The sequence below is a fragment of the Mustela nivalis genome, assembly GCF_964662115.1.
Source record: "Mustela nivalis genome assembly, chromosome: 12".
Taxonomy (NCBI): Eukaryota; Metazoa; Chordata; class Mammalia; order Carnivora; family Mustelidae; genus Mustela; species Mustela nivalis.
The window spans coordinates 41,607,165-41,626,906 of record NC_139031.1 but is presented as its reverse complement, the minus strand read 5'-3'; the positions used below and the strand labels follow the sequence as shown (position 1 = coordinate 41,626,906).

The following is a 19,742-nucleotide window of genomic DNA, read 5'->3' as shown; positions in this document are numbered from 1 at the left end:
AGATCTCCTCGGCTTGTCCCCCAGTACAGGGCCCCCTCGAAAGGGACCTAGGCCTGGCAAAAGCCGTCCTAGAAAACGGCATTCCTTTCCGTGCTCACTCTTCACAGCGAGGCGCCGCGTCAAGTTCAACCGAGCGTAACAAACGCGCCAAAGGTAAACCCCTCCAACGACGTGTAGAAACTCCGGCTCGGCTTCGTCTTTCACTGAAGAGCCCTTGGACCTGAAGACGGACTGTGTGTCAGAGTACGCCACGCCCCGCTGCCCCCGCCGAGGCTCTCCTGGCCCTTGGTGAACGTCTGGTCCGCGGGGACGAGGCCGTCGGCGAGGGAAAGGTGACGCCGTTCGTCCACGAGGGGGAGACTCGCGCTCACTGATGGCCTCGCCCCGCGGCGCGGCCGGCCCCTGCCTGCCCGTGCGAGCTGGGACTGGAGATGACCGCCCGGACTCCTGTGCTCGGGTTGCTTCGCTACGCAGGGCGTCCGCGTTTGATCAACAAGATTTTTCTACTTGATGGTCAACTCTCATGTTCAGAAGCTCTGAGGACGGGAGTAAGGACGATTATGCAAATAAGCTAGTGCCCCCCCCCCCCCCGCGCGCAACACAACCTCGGTTTTCCCAGGCCCTCTGAGCTGAGCGGCTCTAACTGGACCCCGGGGCGCCCGCAGCCGGCGCCTGGTTTAGGGAACGCGCAGCTGCAGCCCCGCTAGCTCCAACGTGGGCAGGGCAGCCGACCCAAAATACGCGCTCTGCAGCCCGCCCCGCCGCTGCCTTTTTTAGCTTGTTTGCGGCCAGGCTGACTCACACAGCTAAGACAGCAAAATGTACCTGAGGTTACGCCTGGCGGTATTCAAATATCCCTAGTTTCTTTTCTATTTTTTCTCTCCTCTCCATCACCTCTGCCAACTTACGCCTCCTGCCCCGGGGCCGCCTTGGCCATGGCCTGTCCTGCCATTGGTTCCCGGCCGTGAGGGAGTTGCGGGCTCCGACCTTGTCAAGGTGACTCCCCAAGTTCCTGCATTTTCTGAGTGACGTGCATTCACATGAGGTCTGCAATGTTGTCTCTCCTATCAAGATGTGCAACAGTCACACACACACACCCTTCGCTGAGTTTCATTTTGCTGGCTTCGGAAGTCATTTGAATTGGAAGAGTTTTCTTTGTGAAACCGGAAGGTAAGGGAACTGAATGGTACATAATGTTCCCACCATCCTTCCTCCTCCCTGGATTTGAATTTGTAGTGGGCATATGCAGGGAAAGAATACCCAGGGAGCCTATCTTTATTTTCTTTTTTTCGCCCTTCAGAGGTCCTCTTTGATTTAGAAGAGGGGAGACTATCCTTACATGCCACTAGGCTCCATATCCGAGGACACCTTCCTAATTTAACATCTACCTGAAAGCGATAAACCCTGATTTTTTAAAAGTTGTTTTTACACTGATACCAATAGTAGGTATTTTGCCTTCTAAGAAAAGCAGTGTAGTTTGTGTTGGTGGGGAAACCCACCCTGTCGGCTGATGCTTTCCCGTTGCAGAGAGGAGGAGAGGGGGTGGGGACCGTTTACCAAATGGGGAGCATTGACAGGTGTGGAAGACCGCGGAGAAGCCCCTAGCCGAATGTGGGTATAAGGGCGGGAGAGCGGGGTACTGTTCTTCCACGGGATGCATTTGGGTAGGTGTGCTCTGAAGGGAGGTGGCTGGAGGGGGTTGGAAGAGGAGAGAATGGAGCGTGGACAGTGGAGTTTCCGAAAGACAAAGTTCATAGGGGCTCTAAGCTGTAAACTTCCTCTCTCTCCCCCAAACCGTCAGTCACGTCTGTAGGGCCAGAAGTGTTCTGTTGATAATTTTTAAAATGGAAACCAAGAAAAGTGTCTAAGTCCCATTTTTCACACGTGTTCATTCTTTCAAGCAAGTAGTTCTTGAACATCTCCAGTGAAGCAGGTTTTATTCTAGGGGTTGGTGATACAAGGGTGAACCAGGCAATAGAAGATTCCTACCATCTTAACCCTTGCCTTCTGGTAGAGGGTGGGGAGACAATAAACAAATGAACAGCAGTAAACAAGATGGTTTCAGAGAGCACTCAGTCCTGCAGAGACTCTCAGAGCAGAGCTGGTTACAGAGTAACAGGGACAGGGAAGAATGTGTGCTTGTCAGTATCCAGTCAGGAGAATGGAAACCACTCCAGGATATTCAAACAAGAGAACTTTGATACATGGCATTTATTATAAAGCTATGGGAAGGCCTGGAGGAACAAAGGGAAGATTTTGCCTATGGAAGGCAAGCAGGAGATTGGAAGAGGGGGAGGGGAGACTAGAGACTTTGGTGGTGGCAGCAGCTTTGTGACAGCTCCTCAGGCATCACAGTTCCAGACAACAGCAGAAGACTTTGACCTTGGCTTCTCCATTTGGTGGGTGATAGCAGTTTCTTATTCTTTATCTCTAGGTGCCTCCCCCCAAGAGGCGTGGGACTGGCTTGAAATTCTGTAGACAGCAGGTTCCTCTTCAGTTTCCACAAAGCCAGATGACAATTCTAGCCTCCTCACACATGCCCTATAGGAGAAAGAAAGATTTTTTTGGTTCTAAAAAAAAAGCAGAGAGACTCTAGAATAAGAGACACTACACCATGTGAGGGGCCGAAAATAGGAGGGTTTGGTGCCAGTCTGCAAATGGGATAGAAATCCTCAAGATGCCTTCCCTGGGTTGCTTCCAGATCACTGGTACACGGACATGACCCCACCGCCCTTCCTCAGATACAGGGCTACTTACATTCATGTTCTGTCAAATCCTGGACATTTGATGCTGACATTCGAGAGCATCCCAGTGAGAAGGTGAGCCGTTATCATTTCTTTACACTCCATGAACCTGTTAAATTGCAATAAGGGACGTGAGGAAGTGGAGACACTGAGCACAAATACTGAATGCTTCTCCATGAGCAGGAGCACCGAATTTGGCCAGCAGCTAAAGCAAGACATACGGAAACTTTCAGGAGCCTGGTGCTCAAGGACAGGAAGAAGGATGGGTGGAGAGGTGTGGAAGACACATAACAGAAGAGCTGCAAGACACAATGTGAAAACAAGGATTTAAGGCTGGTAGAAAACCAGAGCCAGAAGTGAGGATGACTAAGCACCCAGGAATTAGCAAACCTCTCAAGAAACACATCAGGCATTTAGTAGGGTGTGGAATGGTGGCTTGAGCAGATCTTAACTAGATCTTAAAGGATAGGGTGACCCCTTTCATCTCTGGGTTTATTCACTTCTCAGAGGCAGAAGTTTTAAAGCTATTTTTAATGAAAGTTTTGTCTATCTAGTGTTTTTTTTTTTTACCATAACTTTCCCTTTTTCTTTTCTTCTTTTTTATATATACCTATGTTCTAGCCAAATTGGCCTATAGGAAGTCCTCAACAAGTATTTATTGAATTAATAAGTTGGATTTACTATCTCTTTGGCCTGGTGGAGCTCCCATTTTCTGCACTTCACGTGTTCTAAGATCTGCACTTTTATTTATTTATTTTTGTACTGTTTTCCTCCCAAAATACCTTCTTCCCCACCTCCCTTTTATGCTTCTGGAAATATTCCTCTTTCCTGATCCAGCTAACATGCAACTTTGCAAAGCCCTCTTGACCTTCTCACTCAAATAGGATATCCCACTGCCTCCCCCTTTACATCTATGGAATTTTCTTTATCTGGCTGATGTCTCTTCACATTCTGTGTCCAGGGTGATGGCTGTTTGTGGACTTATGCTCCCCACTAGACTGTGAGCATATGGAGGGCGGTCAGCATATTTGACGCACCTTGTTCACATTGAACCACTAGGGCGCAGACGCCGCCTACTCTTGTGAATAGAGGGTCCTCAACAAATCAGAGTGAGCTTTTCATTCGACTTCCCTCCCCAAGAGCGAGGCCTCTTTAGCACCCTGACAGAAACCAGCTGGCCTCCTGTTGCACTGGGGGCTAACTCCTTTCGCTGTGAAAACAGACTTCTTTTCATCACTTCACTTTCATGATTAAAGACTTTTCAAACTCAACCACCTTCCTCATAGCTAGAAACATGCATACCTGCAAAGGCACACAGGGCAATGTACCTGGGCACACACGTGATTATCTGCACACCGATGTGCACACACATGTACACTCTCTCTGTACATCCTAAAACACAATCCTGGTCAATGTTATGAATGACGGTGCCTGGGTGGCTCAGTTGGTAAGCGTCTGCTTTTTTTTTTTTTAAGATCTTATTTATTTATTTGGCACACACAGAGCACAAGCAGGGCGAGTGGCAGGCAAAGCAAGAGGGAGAAAGAAGCTCCCCGTGGGGTTGATCCTAGAGTCCTGAGGATTATGACCTGAGGCAAAGGCAGACACTTAACTGACTGAGCCACCCAGGTGCCCCTAATCTCCTCTACTAAGAGTCAAATGATTTTAGGTCTTAACCATATCTACAAAATACCTTCACAATAACACCTAGATTAATGTTGGACTAAATATCTGAGTACTATACCCTAGCCATCACATAAAAGTTACCATAGGAGACACACAGCTGTGTAACCACTGCCACAGTGAAGACACAGAACCATTCAATCATCCCAGAGAATTCCTTCCTGCCTCTCTGTAGTCAATATCCCCCAACTCCCAGCCCCATCCCCAGCCCTGTCCTGTCAACTCTTGATCTGTTTTTTTGTCCTTGAGCTTTTGTCTTTTCCAGACTACCTTATAAATGCAACCACTTAATACCTGATCTATTGAAACTTGCTTTTTTTTCTTAGTATGAGGTTTATCCATGTTGTTGCCTGTAGTAGCTTGTTTCTTTATATTGCTGAGGATATTGCCTTGTACCATGATTCTAAATAAGTTTAGTTAATGGGAGAGGTATTATCTCCTACAATTTTATAAATCACACATTACTGAAATTTGAAATTTTATAGGCATGCACATTAAGTTTAAAAGACTAGGAAACCCTCCTAGACATCACTCAGTGAGAAGTCAGTTATGAAGTTCTCTCCCCCAGAGCCTGCACAGGTATTTGGCCTTGAAAAAAAAAAAAAAAATGATTTCGTTGGCCACACAGAGTCAAAGCCAAGATGTATTTTAAGGGCATCGTTTATCATAATCTTTTTATTGGCCATATGGCACAGCAAACCATTTCAGGACAGACTCAGTTGACTCTGATTTTCATAATGGCTAATGGCTAAGCCACAAAATCACATCAGGGAATGGATGGATTCCTGAACTAGTCATGAAGATGCTAAAAGGTGTAACAGTGATGGTCAGTCATGACAGATGGTCAGAAATGACAGACTCATGTGTTATAGGGTAGCTGTCAATCATGCTGAATAAAGAGGAAGTGTGACTTTTATTCACTTGATCTGACATAACAGAACTTGCTAGGATCCATGCTCAAGAAACCAAGGGAAGTCTATGACCTAATCTGGTTCAGTTGGGCCAGCCCCTCTGGACTTAATGGATCCTCAGTCTGCTATGACTAAATTCCCTCCATCCCTGTCTATGGTGTAGAAGTGTAGAAGTGGGGCTTTTTTTTTTTTTTCCTTAATGGATGGTAGGATCTGAAACAAGATCTAAATGCCCTCTAAGCTCTCAGAAGTTTCTAGATGGATGGCAAGGAGAATGGGCTGGAAAGGAAGTCAAGAGAGAAGTGATTCAGCAATGAAAGAAACATCTGTGGGACTGAGTTCTGCTGAAGGAATAAAGGAAATCAGGGGAAGCAACTAGGCCTTGATTTTGGAAACCAGAATGTAGCTGCTGCCCCTTGGCAAGTTTGGACAGAAGGACGTGGGTGGCACTTTAGAGAATTGGAGGTAGGGAAGTGGAATTATGGTGCATACAGACAACTTCTTTGGAAGTTGTGCTGTGGTGTTGAGAGGAACAATGGCAAGTTCTCTGAGGGCAGAGGGAGTTGGGAAGGATAAGGTGTAGTCTATCAAGATGGAGGATACTCAAGTCTAAGTATACCTGAAAAGAATGAGTCCTAGTAGAAATGTTGGCACAAGAGAGTGAAAAATGATGGCTGTAGAAGGCAGGGGGGATGGACCTGGGGCATGGGCCTTTGTTAGGAAGAGGGACATTTCCTCCACTGGGACTGAGGCAAAGGTGAAAATGGATGCACATGCTTATGGTGTTGTACTGGTAGGATGAATTAAGAAGCATGGCCATTATCTTAGAGATGAGGGGAAAAGGGAGGTTGGAAAATGTCAGGGGAGGGGAGAAAAGTAGGAAGGGTTTGGTTTTTTGTTTTGTTTTAGCAAATTCAAAGACTGGTGAAAGGTATTGATCACATATTGATAGGTACAACTGAAGTCTCATGGGAGATAGAGGGTCGTGAATTTATGGTGAAGCCAATCATCTAAGTTGTGAGATTTGGCACAGCTGTGTATCGTGTCTTCTAATTTTTTCAGCTGTTTTGTTCAGCTCTGCTGGTGTAGACATGGGAAAGGAGGATGCAGGGTTCATGTAGGGTTGGTGTTTTATTAGGTAAATAAGAAGAAAGGAGAATGAAGGGAGTATGTAAGTTTGGAAATGACAAGCCATGGATTCAAGATTGTATACTGTGGGAAATAAAGCCAAGGCAGAGTGATGGACAGTGAGGAAGGGATGGCGCTTAGTATTCTACCTGGATACCATCCTCATGCCAGGAAGCAAAGCCACAGCTAAAGATTTCAGGTTTCAGAGGTCACATTGCCATGCTAAGAGAGCAGGGAGCACTGCTATATGAAATTTATAAGCTCTTTTACAACCTGTTATAAGTGATGATGAGTTGACCCCTTCCCTGTAGATTAGTCACACCCTTGGAGAAGTATAGAGCCCTGTGCTTGCATTTGGGGCCGGAAGGGGGGAGACTGTCCCACTGCACAGCTGTGGTGAAACCCTAAGGGTACAGACCAAGAGGGGCAGCTTCCTTGAGGAAGAGAGGAATGCCCAGGGCCTGGGAAGGAGCCTGGGTGTCAAAGCAGCTGGGTAGAAAATTCCGAGTAAATCCTCCCACAGGGACTCTGACAACATATGATGGAGGTCTGATTTTGTTACTGTTAAATGTGGCTTAAGTTAGCAACTCAGTTATACTTAAATAACTCCCGCCATCTCCTTAGTAGCACCTAGTGAATGGTATTTCTTTTCTCTATCAGAAAGGCAGCATTTCATATTGAAGAGAATACATATCTAGCCCAGACACAGGTATCTAACCTTGATTCTTGACTCTGCCACTGTTTGGTGTGTATTCTTAGGGAAATTATTCCACTCCTCTGAGTCTCAGTTCTCTTATCTCTAAAGCAAGGGTGATAATATTGCCTTTTAATATATTCTAAGACATAGGTAATTAAGGTAAGGAAACAATTTTGAAAATTGGGAAGCTATATGCAAGTTAGTATAGTAAGAATGAATCCTCGTCCACAAACATAGATGTGTAAGAAAATTACATTTCATAATTTTCCTTTACATCATTGAATTTTTAAAATTTTAGTTATAATTTAATTTAATTTTAATTTCAGCATAGTTAACATACAGGGTTATGTCAGTTTTGAGGTATACAATATAGTGATTTAATAATTCTAGGCTGTCCTGCTGTCTGGCCCTGAGAACAGGACCCACAACCCGACCCAGCTCTGGCGAGCTCCGCAAAGAAAGTGGTTCACCAGCTCGGTCTGTGAAGGGCTCAAGCATGTGGAGGTTTCCCAGGCAGCTGCAGATCCGAAACTATTCTGTCTACAGAATGCTCAACACAACTCCCTGCTGACTGGAGTAGGCCCCCAAGGACCAACCCCCTCAGACCTCAGAAAGTCTGTTCCTTTTTGTAGTAAAATGAACCTTTGCATGGTCTTCTAAACCACTTTTCATGAACCAGTGAATATTTAAGAGAGTTAAATCTGAAGCCTATACAAAAGCTTATCCCTGTAACATGTGCCATACTATATAAGCTCCTGCTTTGTCTGAATCTTTGTAAATTACTATTTCACAAGCTGAATTATTTTATATACACTGGCAGGAGCATTCAATAAAACAGTGTGAAAAATTCTACAGGTTACTCAGTACATAACTGTCCTCTTAATCCTCTTCACCTGTTTTGCCCATCCCCCCAACCCGCCTCCCCTCTGGTAATCATCAGTTCTCCATAGTTCAGAGTCTGTTTTTTGGTTTGTCTCCTTTTTTTCTTCCTTCATTTGTTTTGCTTCTTAAATTCCACATATAAGTGAGATCATATGGTATTTGTCTTTCTCTGACTGACTTATTTCACTGAGCATGATACTCTATAGCTCCATCCATGTTGTTGCAAATGGCAAGATTTCACTCCTTCTTATGGATGAGTATTAGTTCATTATATATACTCTTTGACATAACTGCAATTATGAATCTGAGCTTCACCCACTTCTGAAAGTGTTCAAAATTCATCTTCAGACATTATTGAACTGTCATCTCCTCTTCCTTTAATAGTCCAGTCAAGTTTCTTGGGGTTTTCCATAACACCACAACATTGCTTTGTTACCACAGCCCCTACTGGTTACTATGGAGACACCATACGATTCCTTTAAGCTCAGCATCTTCTCTGGCACACTTGGGTGGGGTCAGCCTCCCAGGATGGACTATGCAGCCATTCTTACAGAGGGGCTCCTTCAAGGGAGAAAGCCCAGGCCTACTAGAGGGACAGGAATCTCTTTTCCTCCTCAAACTTGGGCAATCTTTCCTCTCTTTCTCTGTCTTCAAACAAACACAAACAAACTTTCAATCCCTATGGTCTACTTCTGGGACACTTAACATTACTTCCTCAAAAGACTTTGGATTCTACAGGTTCAGGAAAAATCATCACCTAGAGGTCTTTTTGCTCTCAGCTCTACCAAAATTACTAACATAAGGAAACCCCAAGTACCTGGATAACTCTGTGAAAAGAAGTAGGAGGAGGAAGGTAGCGAAAGGACAACCAAAGCTATTTTAATAAATTATATTCTTTGGTGGTTACTTTTGTAATTGGAGCGGAATCTTTGGTGATCTTGTTGGCTGGTTTGCCTCTAAAGGGACTAGCTGATACAAGAACTTGGAAAACAATGACTTGAGGATTAAATGAGATATATGTGAAAATTTCAATTCTGTCAAAAAAGATACGGTCTAAATACCAAGCACTGAATGAATGAAGTGCTGGCCCACTTGCTAACACAGGTACTACCTTCTCTTAATTAGGAAAAATACCCAGTAACTAGGGACCACTTGAGAGATCAACACATATTAACGGAACACACAAATGGGTAGTTATAAGCTACCTTATTCCAAGAATGGCTGTGAAACCCTGAGGCAAATTTCCTGAGGGTCTGGTTGCCATGTTCAGCCAACTGGGGAAATGAGCATCACTTGGACTAACTGTTAGAATCAGTCCTACTCGACCAGACAGTGTCCATTTGGCTGAGCACACAGTTCTATCCTCTCCCACATTCCTGTGCCTGAAACAGCAACAATAAAGACCTCATTTAAAACATTGGCCTTGTGAGTACAGAGCAGTGACAAATTGACTGTCACTACATGATGTGTGCAATTCATCAACATAAAGGCTGTAAGGAGATACCAGACACCAGCAGAAAAGGAATCTTCCAGAATTAACACATAAGAATGAAAATTCTTGATCATTATTCCAAAATCAAAACGGAATCTTCAAATATTACCTAGTTTTGTTCCCTGCCTGCATACAGCTTGAACCCACTACAGCCTTACCAATGTTTACCCCAAATGTCCAAACAAAGGAAATCTGTTGAGGTACCAAAGAACCCTCCCTTTGCCTTCTGAGCCTTCCCTATTTATTACTACTTCAAGTGTCTGAGTAAAAGATTCCAAAACTTAATGTAAGAGATAACATCAGATGGCTAATGAGATAAAGGACTAACAAGCTAGCCTTCGGTTTGGGAGAGTTTAGTTCTATTTTGGAAGCAGATTATTCAATTTGCAAAGAAAACAACAATGTAATACATTTATCTCGCAACATAATGCAGTACTCTTCCTCTTCTGTCTGCTTAAAAGAAGACAAAATAACTTCTACACCCAACGGGCTCGATTTCACAACCCTGAGATCAAGAGTTGCATGCTCTACTGACTGAGCCAGCCAGGCACCCCTCTGCCTAATTTTTAAAATAGAAGATTGTATATAATAAAACTTTTAAATATAAATCCAATAGTACATTCGTCTTGTGAACTCCAACACGTTATTGAAGTAAGTTTTAAAAAGAAACTGAAGCCCAAAATGATAAAGGAAATGGTCCAAGGTCTCACAGCCTGACACGGGAAAGCCTTGATTTAAACCTAGCTGTGATTAAATGCTTTACGGGGACTGAGCATTTTAAGAATGTTTCCAAATGCTGCTGCTGCTGCTGCTGCTGCTTCTTCTTCTTCTTCTTCTTCTTCTTCTTCTTCTTCTTCTTCTTTTTAAGATTTTATATATTTGACAGAGAGAGAGAGAGAGATCACAAGTAGGCACAGAGGCAGGCGGGGAGAGGGGGGAAGCATGATTCCTGCTGAACAGAGTGTGGGGCTTAATCCCAGGACTCTGAGATCATGACCTGAGCCAAAGGCAGAGGCTAAACACACTGAGCCACTCAGGCACCCCTCAAAATGCTTCTTGTTTCCTGTCTCTCCCCATTTGTCCTTGGTTTTCATTCATTAGAGTTTGAACGCTGACACATACTCCCATATATTTGCAAAAAGAATGAGTCCCTTGGCTTTCCTTATTACTCCCGAACAATGCATGGTGGCAGGGGTCCTCACAGCTGTGCCAGATGCGGGACATTAAGACCCACCAGGTCTACAATTTCAGCCTAAATTTCCCAAACTTTTTCCCTCCAACTGGCACAAGTTAGTTTTTTAAAGCTCAAGACACTTTTGCTGAACTTGTGTGTTAATCCCAACTGTGAGAATAAACAAAAACACTGTGAAATGGAATAAATGGATGAAATATGGTGTTTGGTTGGGAGGAAAGAAGCAGAATCAGAACCTGCTTCTAGAAAGAGTGAGGACTCCACATATACACCTACATCTAGGACACTCCAACTCTGGCTGACCTCATTTTGCTCAGTCCATTAACACCTCTTCCTACAGCTGAAGGACTAGTCTAGTCTAGACCCAGTGGGCACCCTCACTGGAATTATCCACCACCACCCTAGGATCCCCTAACTTGCAAACTTCAGTGACCTGCTTTGCTAACCCTCAGATTAGCATCTTTCTCCAGTGCTGGGGGCACTCAGTACTGTGCTTTTTCTACTCAAAGCGCACATTCCTCAAGTTGAGGCACCCAATGGCTCAGCAATACTTTAAGTCACCTTTCATTGACTCCATGGTGTAACGATCTTGTCCTGCAACTTATTGCAGCCACTCATATCCAAAGATAAACCTTGGACATTGTCCTTAATATCAACGGTACAGTCTCAGTTGCCATCATCCCACTTCTGACAGTCTCTACTTCCTAAATTTCCAGCCCATTTCTTCTACTACTCCCACCTTAATCATTTCTCAACCCCTTGAAGCACTCAATCCATTAACCTGAATACATTCTCTCTGTTAACCTCCTCACATCCTGCATCCCTCATTATCCCACTTAGATTCCACAGCTCATTATAATCACTCTTGTGCACAATCTCAAGAGTATATTACACTCACTTGGAAAATGCCAGCTGTGGTTCAGTCTCCACCTACTCCACACCTGCTTCAATGGGCTGAATTTGGGTGGAGAAAAACATGAAATCAAGATGCCTCATTCCACTTTAAATGTGTGACCACAAACCTCAGGTAGGCCCCTTGTCATGTCATGTTCCCATCCTCCCAAGGATACTGGACCATTTGCACTTCCCTTCTCAAACCTCCCCCAATTTTTTCTTTCATCTCACCTTTAGAAAATGACTTTGATTTCATGCCATTGAGAAAATAGATTAATTTGAAAAAAGATTTCCATACTCCTGCCTCCGGAACTCTATGCTACCTCCTTGTTGAAGTGGTTCAAGTCTAAGGAAATCCCCTCTTCCTGACTTTATAATCTCTCTACTACACATGGGATTTGCCTCTGCAGTTATCTCTTCTGTTCTGCGTCATCTAGCTCTACAATTTTTTTGTTGAGATATAATTCACATACCATAAAACACACCTCTAAAAGTTCAATTGCTTTTAGTTTACAAAACTGAGCAAACATCACTGCTGTGTAATTCTAGAATATTTTCATCATCTCCAAAGAAACCCCTTACCTTTTACCCCAGTCCTCTATCTCCCAGTCCCTAATCTACTTTCTGTCTATGGGTTTTCCTACTCGGGACACTTAATATAAATGAAATCATACAATGCATGACCTTTTGTGACTGGCTTCTTTCACTTACCATAGTGATTTCAAGGTTCGTCCATGATTGTGGTATGAATCAGTACTTCATTCCCTTTTTGGCAGGGTAATATTCCACTGCATGGATACATGTGTTTATCCATTCATCAGTCGATGGACAATTTGGTTGTTTCCACTTATAGGTACTATAAATAATGCTACTGTGAATGTTCAGATATAAGTTTTGAGGCAGATATATGTTTTCAGTTATTTTGGGTGTATACCCAGGAGTGGAAATGCTGGCCCTAATTGGGGCTCTATAACTTTTAGGCACTGCCAAAATGTTTTCCAATGCAGCTGCACAATTTTACACTCTCATCAGCAATGTGTGAGAGTTCCATTTTCTTCACATTCTTACCAACACCTACTGCCCATCTTTTTGATTATAACCACTCTAGTGGGTGTGAAGTGACATCTTATTGTGACTTTGATTTGAATTTTCCTAATGACTAATGATGTGGAGCACATTAGGAAACAATGCCCTCTTTCTGCTTCCCTTCTCTCTGCTTACTTCACTGGATGCTGTAACAGTCTGTCCTGAGCTAATCCACTTCCCAGAATATTTCTTATCTCCTCCCCGCCCACCCAGCCCCAGCCCAAGGTCTCTGTCCTGTTTGTCATTTCTTTCCATCATGCCATCTCTGTAAGGAATGCCGGGAAATGTTAGGTCGCATTCCAGGTAACATATTTGCATTTCCCCAGAATCCTTAGATGACGTACTATTTTACCCAACTGATGGGAACATATAATGATGCTGCAGCCGATTGTTAAGGGAGTTGCTTGGGGACACACGATGCTTTCCTCAATCTGAGATTTGAAAGCCTAGTCAATTTCATCCCAGGAAGTCACTTAAATATGTAAGCCATTTTCATGTTTATTTAAAGGAGATATATTAGGTAATCATTAATTGCAATCAAAGCATTCTCTAGCTGTTTTGTTGTTTTTAACTAAATATGAAGATAGTTCTAAAAGTCGTTTAAACCTTTCAAAGAAAAACATAGATGAATAAACTAGACGAAAGGGGCTCTCTTGCACATATTAATGTCCAAAATCTTCTGATTCCCTGCTACTAAGTACAAGTTGCATTTCAAACAGCCTCGGGTTCCAGGACGGTGACTAATGATTTATAAAGGAAGGTAATTAACTTCCTACATTCCCTAAAACCTTGCTTCCTGAGATCCTCTCTGATGTTCTCATAATGAAGACAGTAACCTCTGATTAGCATTGTTAGGAAATTGCCTACTTCTCTGCTATTTTCAGACTCCTCTCAGACTGGGGGTGTGGATCCAGCAGGCTATGGAAATTTGGGAGCCTATCTGAAAAGGAAGTGTGGCATGTCATTGTTTTGCTATTAACCAGCGGTGCTGTTGGGGGCAAGTCACTTAAACTCGGTATGCCCCAGGCTTCCTTCTTTGTAAAATGAGAGATAATACAAGATGACTTGTGAGTTTCCTTCCACGCCTTACGTTCAATGATCCAAGCTTTCCCATCCAAAGGCATATGAAATGTTGTAGGATGCTCCACAGCTCACGAGGATCTAAATAACACTTAAAAGAAAAATCAAAAGCAAACAAACTTTCCAACCTGGACACCTTCTTTTTATGACGTACTGGGACATTGAGAAAGGAGACTGATTTTCTTAATGCAACTGGCATAATGAACAAGCTCCATGTGTGGATTGGAATTAAAACACAATCTAATTTTTATCCCCCATCAGAATTTTAAATGTTATTGCCTGGTGGTAATCTTTTGCCCGTGACAGTCTTTTTCCTGCAGACTCCTGACTTTCCCTTCATTTTAGAAAATAATGCAACATTTGCTTTAAGTCATAAACACTCTCAATTCAGAATATATGAAGTTCAGCAACTTATAATTACCAAAATGCCTTGGTACAACATTTCCTTCCCTTTGCTAACCTGGACCTGCTTCTCAGAACAGGGAACGTGGCGCTGGCCACTTCCCTACCACTTGTGTTACTCTCAAGCAAGGTCCTGGTGGGGAAAGCCTAGGAGAGTGTGTGTGAGGTGGTGGGGGGGCAGGGGAGGGACTGTCAGAAGGGACAGAAGAACAGAGAGAATCTTAAACAGGCTCCATGTCCAGAGCAAAGCCTGACCAGGGGCTTGATCTCAGGGCCCTGGGATCATGACCTGAGCCTAAATCAAGAGTTAAATGTTTAACCGACTGTGCCACCCAGGTGCCCCAAAAAAGACAGCAATTCTCTCCAGGCTTGGGAAATTTTAGGGGCCAGTCCCCACATTTGGTGAAAGTGGTTTTCTGCTTCTCCTATAAAGTACTTTGGAGGAGCATTTTATCTTGATGAAGTCCCCCAAAGTCCATTTTCACTTTTGTTTCCTTTGCCTTTGGAGACATGTCCTGAAAGAAGAGCCAAATTGTGGAAAGAACCAAGATGCCCTTCAATGGATGAATGGATAAAGAAGATGTGGTCCATATACACTATGGAATATTATGCCTCCATCAGAAAGGATGAATACCCAACATTTGTATCAACATGGATGGGACTGGAGGAGATTATGCTGAGTGAAAGAAATCAAGCAGAGAGAGTCAATTATCATATGGTTTCACTTACTTGTGGAGCATAAGGAATAGTATGAAGGACATTAGGAGAAGGAAAGGAACAGTGAACTGGGGGAAATCGGAGGGGGAGATGAACCATGAGAGACTGTGGGCTCTGAAAAACAATCTGAGGGTTTTAGAGGGGAGGGAGGTGGGGGGATGAGTGAGCCTGGTGGTGGATATTAAGGACGGCACGTATTGCATGGAGCACTGGGTGTGGTACATAAACAATGAATCTTGGAACACTGAAAAAATAAAATACTTTGGAGGACCCTTTGGAGATTTCCTGTTGGGAAACCTTTCTCTTGCAGTTTCCTTGACTCAGGCAGAAATGAATGTAATCTGAGCTGTTCAGTGAGACTCCTCTGTTAGACCTCAGTCGCTGGAGGTAGGCTCCCCACTCCCACAGCCCCTCCAGCGCTGCTCTGTTGTGACCTTATCCCTCAGCTGCTCCTGTGGGACAGGATCCCCAACAATCCCATTCCAGCTTAAACTCCACACCTTCTCTCTCTCACTGTGGGGAGACTTCTATATTCCTCACCCCTCAAAACCCTGGGAGACCTGCCTCATCTCAACAAAGCAACTATTTGGGGCAAGATTTCTGGAGCAGGCTCAGACTCTATCCCACTCTTGGCTTCACTTTCTCAGCTGTAAAAAAGGCACTAGTTCTCTGTGTCTTCTAGTGTCAGGGGACAGATTCTCAGCACTTTCTGAGTAGACACCTTGGAGGCAACCTACCCCTAGGCGACCACCCTGCAGGCCTCTGATGGCCCAATGCTGCCCTCTGACAGCCCTACATGCTCCCTGAAGAGGATTATGAAGAAGCAGAACAAGACAACACGTCTCTCTGAAAAAAAAAGAGAGAGAGAGAGAGAGAGAAAGAAAGGAAAAAAAAAAAAAGAAGCAAAAACAAACAAAAAACCCATTTCATCAAACTCTTCCCCAAAGCTTTTTTTCTAATGCTTTATATACCTCTGATATCATTGAACTATTCAAAATTTGAGAGTTTTTTTTATTAACTTTATAAATTCTGTGTTTGAGAGTGATGGGCAGGTTTGTAACTCTGTTGTAATAATGTGATATTTATTGGATTGATGCTTCTGCAATTGAAACCAATTCCAGGAAAAGTCTCATTCTAACATCTTGTGACAGTCCCGTTAACCCTAGGGGTGACATGCTATTACAAAACAACAAATTTGGACAGATAATGAAAATATCTTAATTGCTCTGACATAAACATATATTTTTATGGTTTTATTTATGAGTCTAGAAAGCCATCCTTCTTCTTTTATAGCTGTGATCTCATTGTACATAAACTTTTGTAATCTGTTTTCTTTTTTCAAAACGTATTCCTCACAAAGGTTTTGTTAAGTCATGTTTGGGATCTCAGCATGTGCACTATTACTCCGTATGTTGGCGTGCCATTCATTCATCAGACTCCTTGAATGATGCTGGTGAAGGTGCCCCGGGCTTGCTGAAGTTGGGAAAACCAGTCAACACTCTGCTTAGGGGAGTGCAAATTATTACAAGGCGGCACTGTATTTGTGACGAGACAGTAATCCACATGAAGTGGGAGTAGAGAATGAAACATATCTATGTGTTTTTTAAAGGAAATTAGGAAGAAACCACAAAGGAAGTGTTAATGTGAGATGTTTGCAGAGCGTGTGGGAGTCTGCTAGGCAGACAAGCAGGGGGAGGGCATCCCGGTGGGTGGAACAGCCGAGCAAAGGCCTGGGGTTTATTTTGGTCTTGTGAAAGGTGTGACTGCTTCTTGCTTGCTTTTCTTTTCTTTTCTTTCTTTCTTTTTTATCCCCCCATAATTGTTATTGACTTGTTGTAAAATCACTCAGTGAATAATCCATTCTCCTCAGGTGTACTGAAAAGCAAGCTTTATCATTAAGTTTACTGTGTTGCTTCGGCTCCTTATAGTGTCTCCATGCAATTCTGAGGGCGGGACATCTTTTGGGAGGGTCAGTCCCACACTCCTGAAGGCAGTGGTTCTTTTCAATGATTTCCAATACCTAATAAGCTAGTCTCCTCTCAAAGCTCCCTGGTCAAGCAATTCTTCTCGACATTGTTATAATTCTAATATTTCCTTAAGGAACCCAGCTCTCTTTCAGTATTTTAAGATGTCAAAACTATTTTTGATATTTAAAATACTCCAAGGCAAAATCACTTCAGATCTTAAACTGAATTAATCACCAGTTTCATTACATTCTGTCTGCCTTTGCTTTAGATAAAAGTCTTACACAAAAGGTGTGAAGCTTACTTGTATACATTGTTGGAAATTGTTTTGTGGCCTTCGCCGCTCGTGTTCTGTTTAGATTCTTCACACGAGCCTCCCTATGTGTACCTTCACAACCCCCTGGATGCTTTCAAAATAGCTCCTTTTTCCTTAAAAGCACAGGGTTTATTCTGAATCTGCGTAATTTAATGTGTGGAGCAAAATCACCAGATAATTGCCTACTTCTCTGCTTTACATACAGAGGTGCTCTGCAGGGGCATTTGAAGACCGTTAGACCTCTTACTTTAGGCACTGTATTAGGTTTGCACAAATTCATTTCCACAGACTTCCTTCTCTCCTTACTCCTAAAGCTTAGGAAAAAAATACATGCAAAAATAACATGTTCATAGTAGAGGACCCATTCTGGGCCAAAGGTTAGCTTCAGATGTGTCCCCAAAGTCCCTGGTCAACTAGTGGGGTGGGTGTCTCATCACCGAGTTGCATGGGGACCGCAGGCTTTAGCAGAGTGAGGGTGGGGATGGGGAGCGTTTCCCGAGGGGCTGACACAGCACCTGGAGTCTTTCCCTGATTTTGGAGCATAGACAGTATACATTTTCCAAACGTATATGCTGTGCGATTTGTGGGCTCAAGCAATATTACCAAAATGACAGAAAGACTTTGGAACTTCAACATTGCTGCTCTGGAGTAATTCTAGAAATAGTAACCTTCGCAGAGGCATAGCATTCCTGAGAGACTCACATGGGGTGCCATCCTTCAGCGGCCTTTGATGCAATCGTGGATATGACAAGATGGGGGAAAGAACAGGAACAGAGGTCACCTGGTAGCAGAGAGTACCCTCAAAACACTTAGGTGAGACCAATCTAGGAACTCTGTAGTTTAATTGGATGGGACCTAGAGAGGACTCATGACCTGGGAATCCTTGTGGGTTAATAATCAGGACAAAAGGAGCTATTTAAGCTCCTATTAAAGCTATTATTAAGGGAGTTAATTATATCCATTTGTACGCAGAAGTTAATGGGTTCTGGCAGAAGATGAGTTACATGTAAACACTATTTGAATAGCTTACAGTTAATAAATGTTAACTAGATGATGCTGGACACTTTCATCAAGTTCTATAATTCTAAAGATTTTTGAATTGTCCTAATACCAAAAACAAACAAACAGATAACCCTTGAATATTTTGAGACAGTTACCATCACATAGGAGGAAACTCAGTGACTTGGAGACTGAGGGCATTATTTCTAATATAAGTTCTCTCACTAATTTGAGACACTCATTCCACCTTTCCGGCCTCATATCCTTTACTCGTAAAATGAAGGAGTTAGGAACATGTACAAAATTAAAGAAACGCGATGTCAGTCTCTTGCATGACCATAAAGGGAAAATTCTTTAACAAAAGGCTAACAAATGGAATCTACCAATATATTGAAGAATAATGCACTTTGATGGTAGAGGGTGCTAAGGTCTAAATGTTTGTGTCTCCCTAAAATTCATATTTTGAAATATTAACCCCCAAAGATGATAATGTTAGAAGGTGGGACTACAGGAGCTACCTTGGTCTTGAGGGTGGAACCTCCATGAATGGGATTAATGCCCTTAAAAGAGAGACCCCACAGATCTCCCTAACTCCTTCCACCGTGCAAGGCCACAGTGAGAAGTCACCATCTATGAACCAGAAAGCAGGTCCTGATTAGACGCCTTGACCTTGAGCTTTCCAGCCTCTAGAACTGTGAGAAATAGATTTTTATAATGTATAAGTTACCCAGTCCTCAGTATTTTGTTACAGTAGCCTGAACAGATGATGACAGAAGGTTTCTTTCAGATATGGAAGAGGGTCCAAGCTTGGGAATTCTGTGAATTAATGGAGTTTATTATATAAATATTTTAAAGGGAAAAATCATAGGATCATTTTTAGAAATTCCCAATTATATTTGACACTATTTAGCATCCATTCTGATAAATAAAACAGAACAAACCCCTGTGCATTTTAGATCCCTCCTTATCTTAATAAAGGGTAGAAACCAACAACAAATATCAGTGTAAAGCTCAAGACATTCTTATTGTAGACAGGACCAAGAGCAAGACCAAGATGTCCACCAATGTAGCTAGTATGCAAAGATACCACCCAATGAACACATCTCCTGGTATTCACACCCTTGAGAAGTCACTCCCTCACTGACTCTGACCAGCTGGTGACTTTGCTTGGTAAATAGAACACAGAGGAAGCAATGTGGTGCCACTTAGAGGGTTATGCCTTAAAAAGACCTACAGTGCATACTTCTGTGTGCTTGGAAGCCATCTGCCATGTAAGACATCTGACTACCCTCCCATGGAGAGACCGTGAAGAATGAGATGCCACCTGGGGAGAGGCACATGGAAAGGCACCAGGCCTGGGAGTGATGAAGGCCAGAATATGAGGCAATACCTGCCATTGTGAACTTTCCATTATAGTGATTGAAGAAAGCTAAAGCTAATCAGCTTCTGTAATTAAGTCATCATGACATGGGTGTAAGACTGGATAATATAAGTGGAACTTGATAAAGAACCTAGATGCAAACCCAGGTATCTAAGGGAATCTGAGGCATAGATA

The 19,742-nt window shown here is 43.1% G+C and overlaps 1 long non-coding RNA gene across 1 annotated transcript; it reads left to right on the top strand.

The window, feature by feature from the left end:
- Nucleotides 1-342: 342 nt before the first annotated feature.
- LOC309844680 lies at nucleotides 343-15,179 on the top strand. Its single transcript, XR_014300818.1, has 2 exons — nucleotides 343-1,170; nucleotides 14,700-15,179. It is a non-coding gene; the product is annotated as an uncharacterized lncRNA (long non-coding RNA).
- The last annotated feature ends 4,563 nt before the right edge of the window (nucleotides 15,180-19,742 follow it).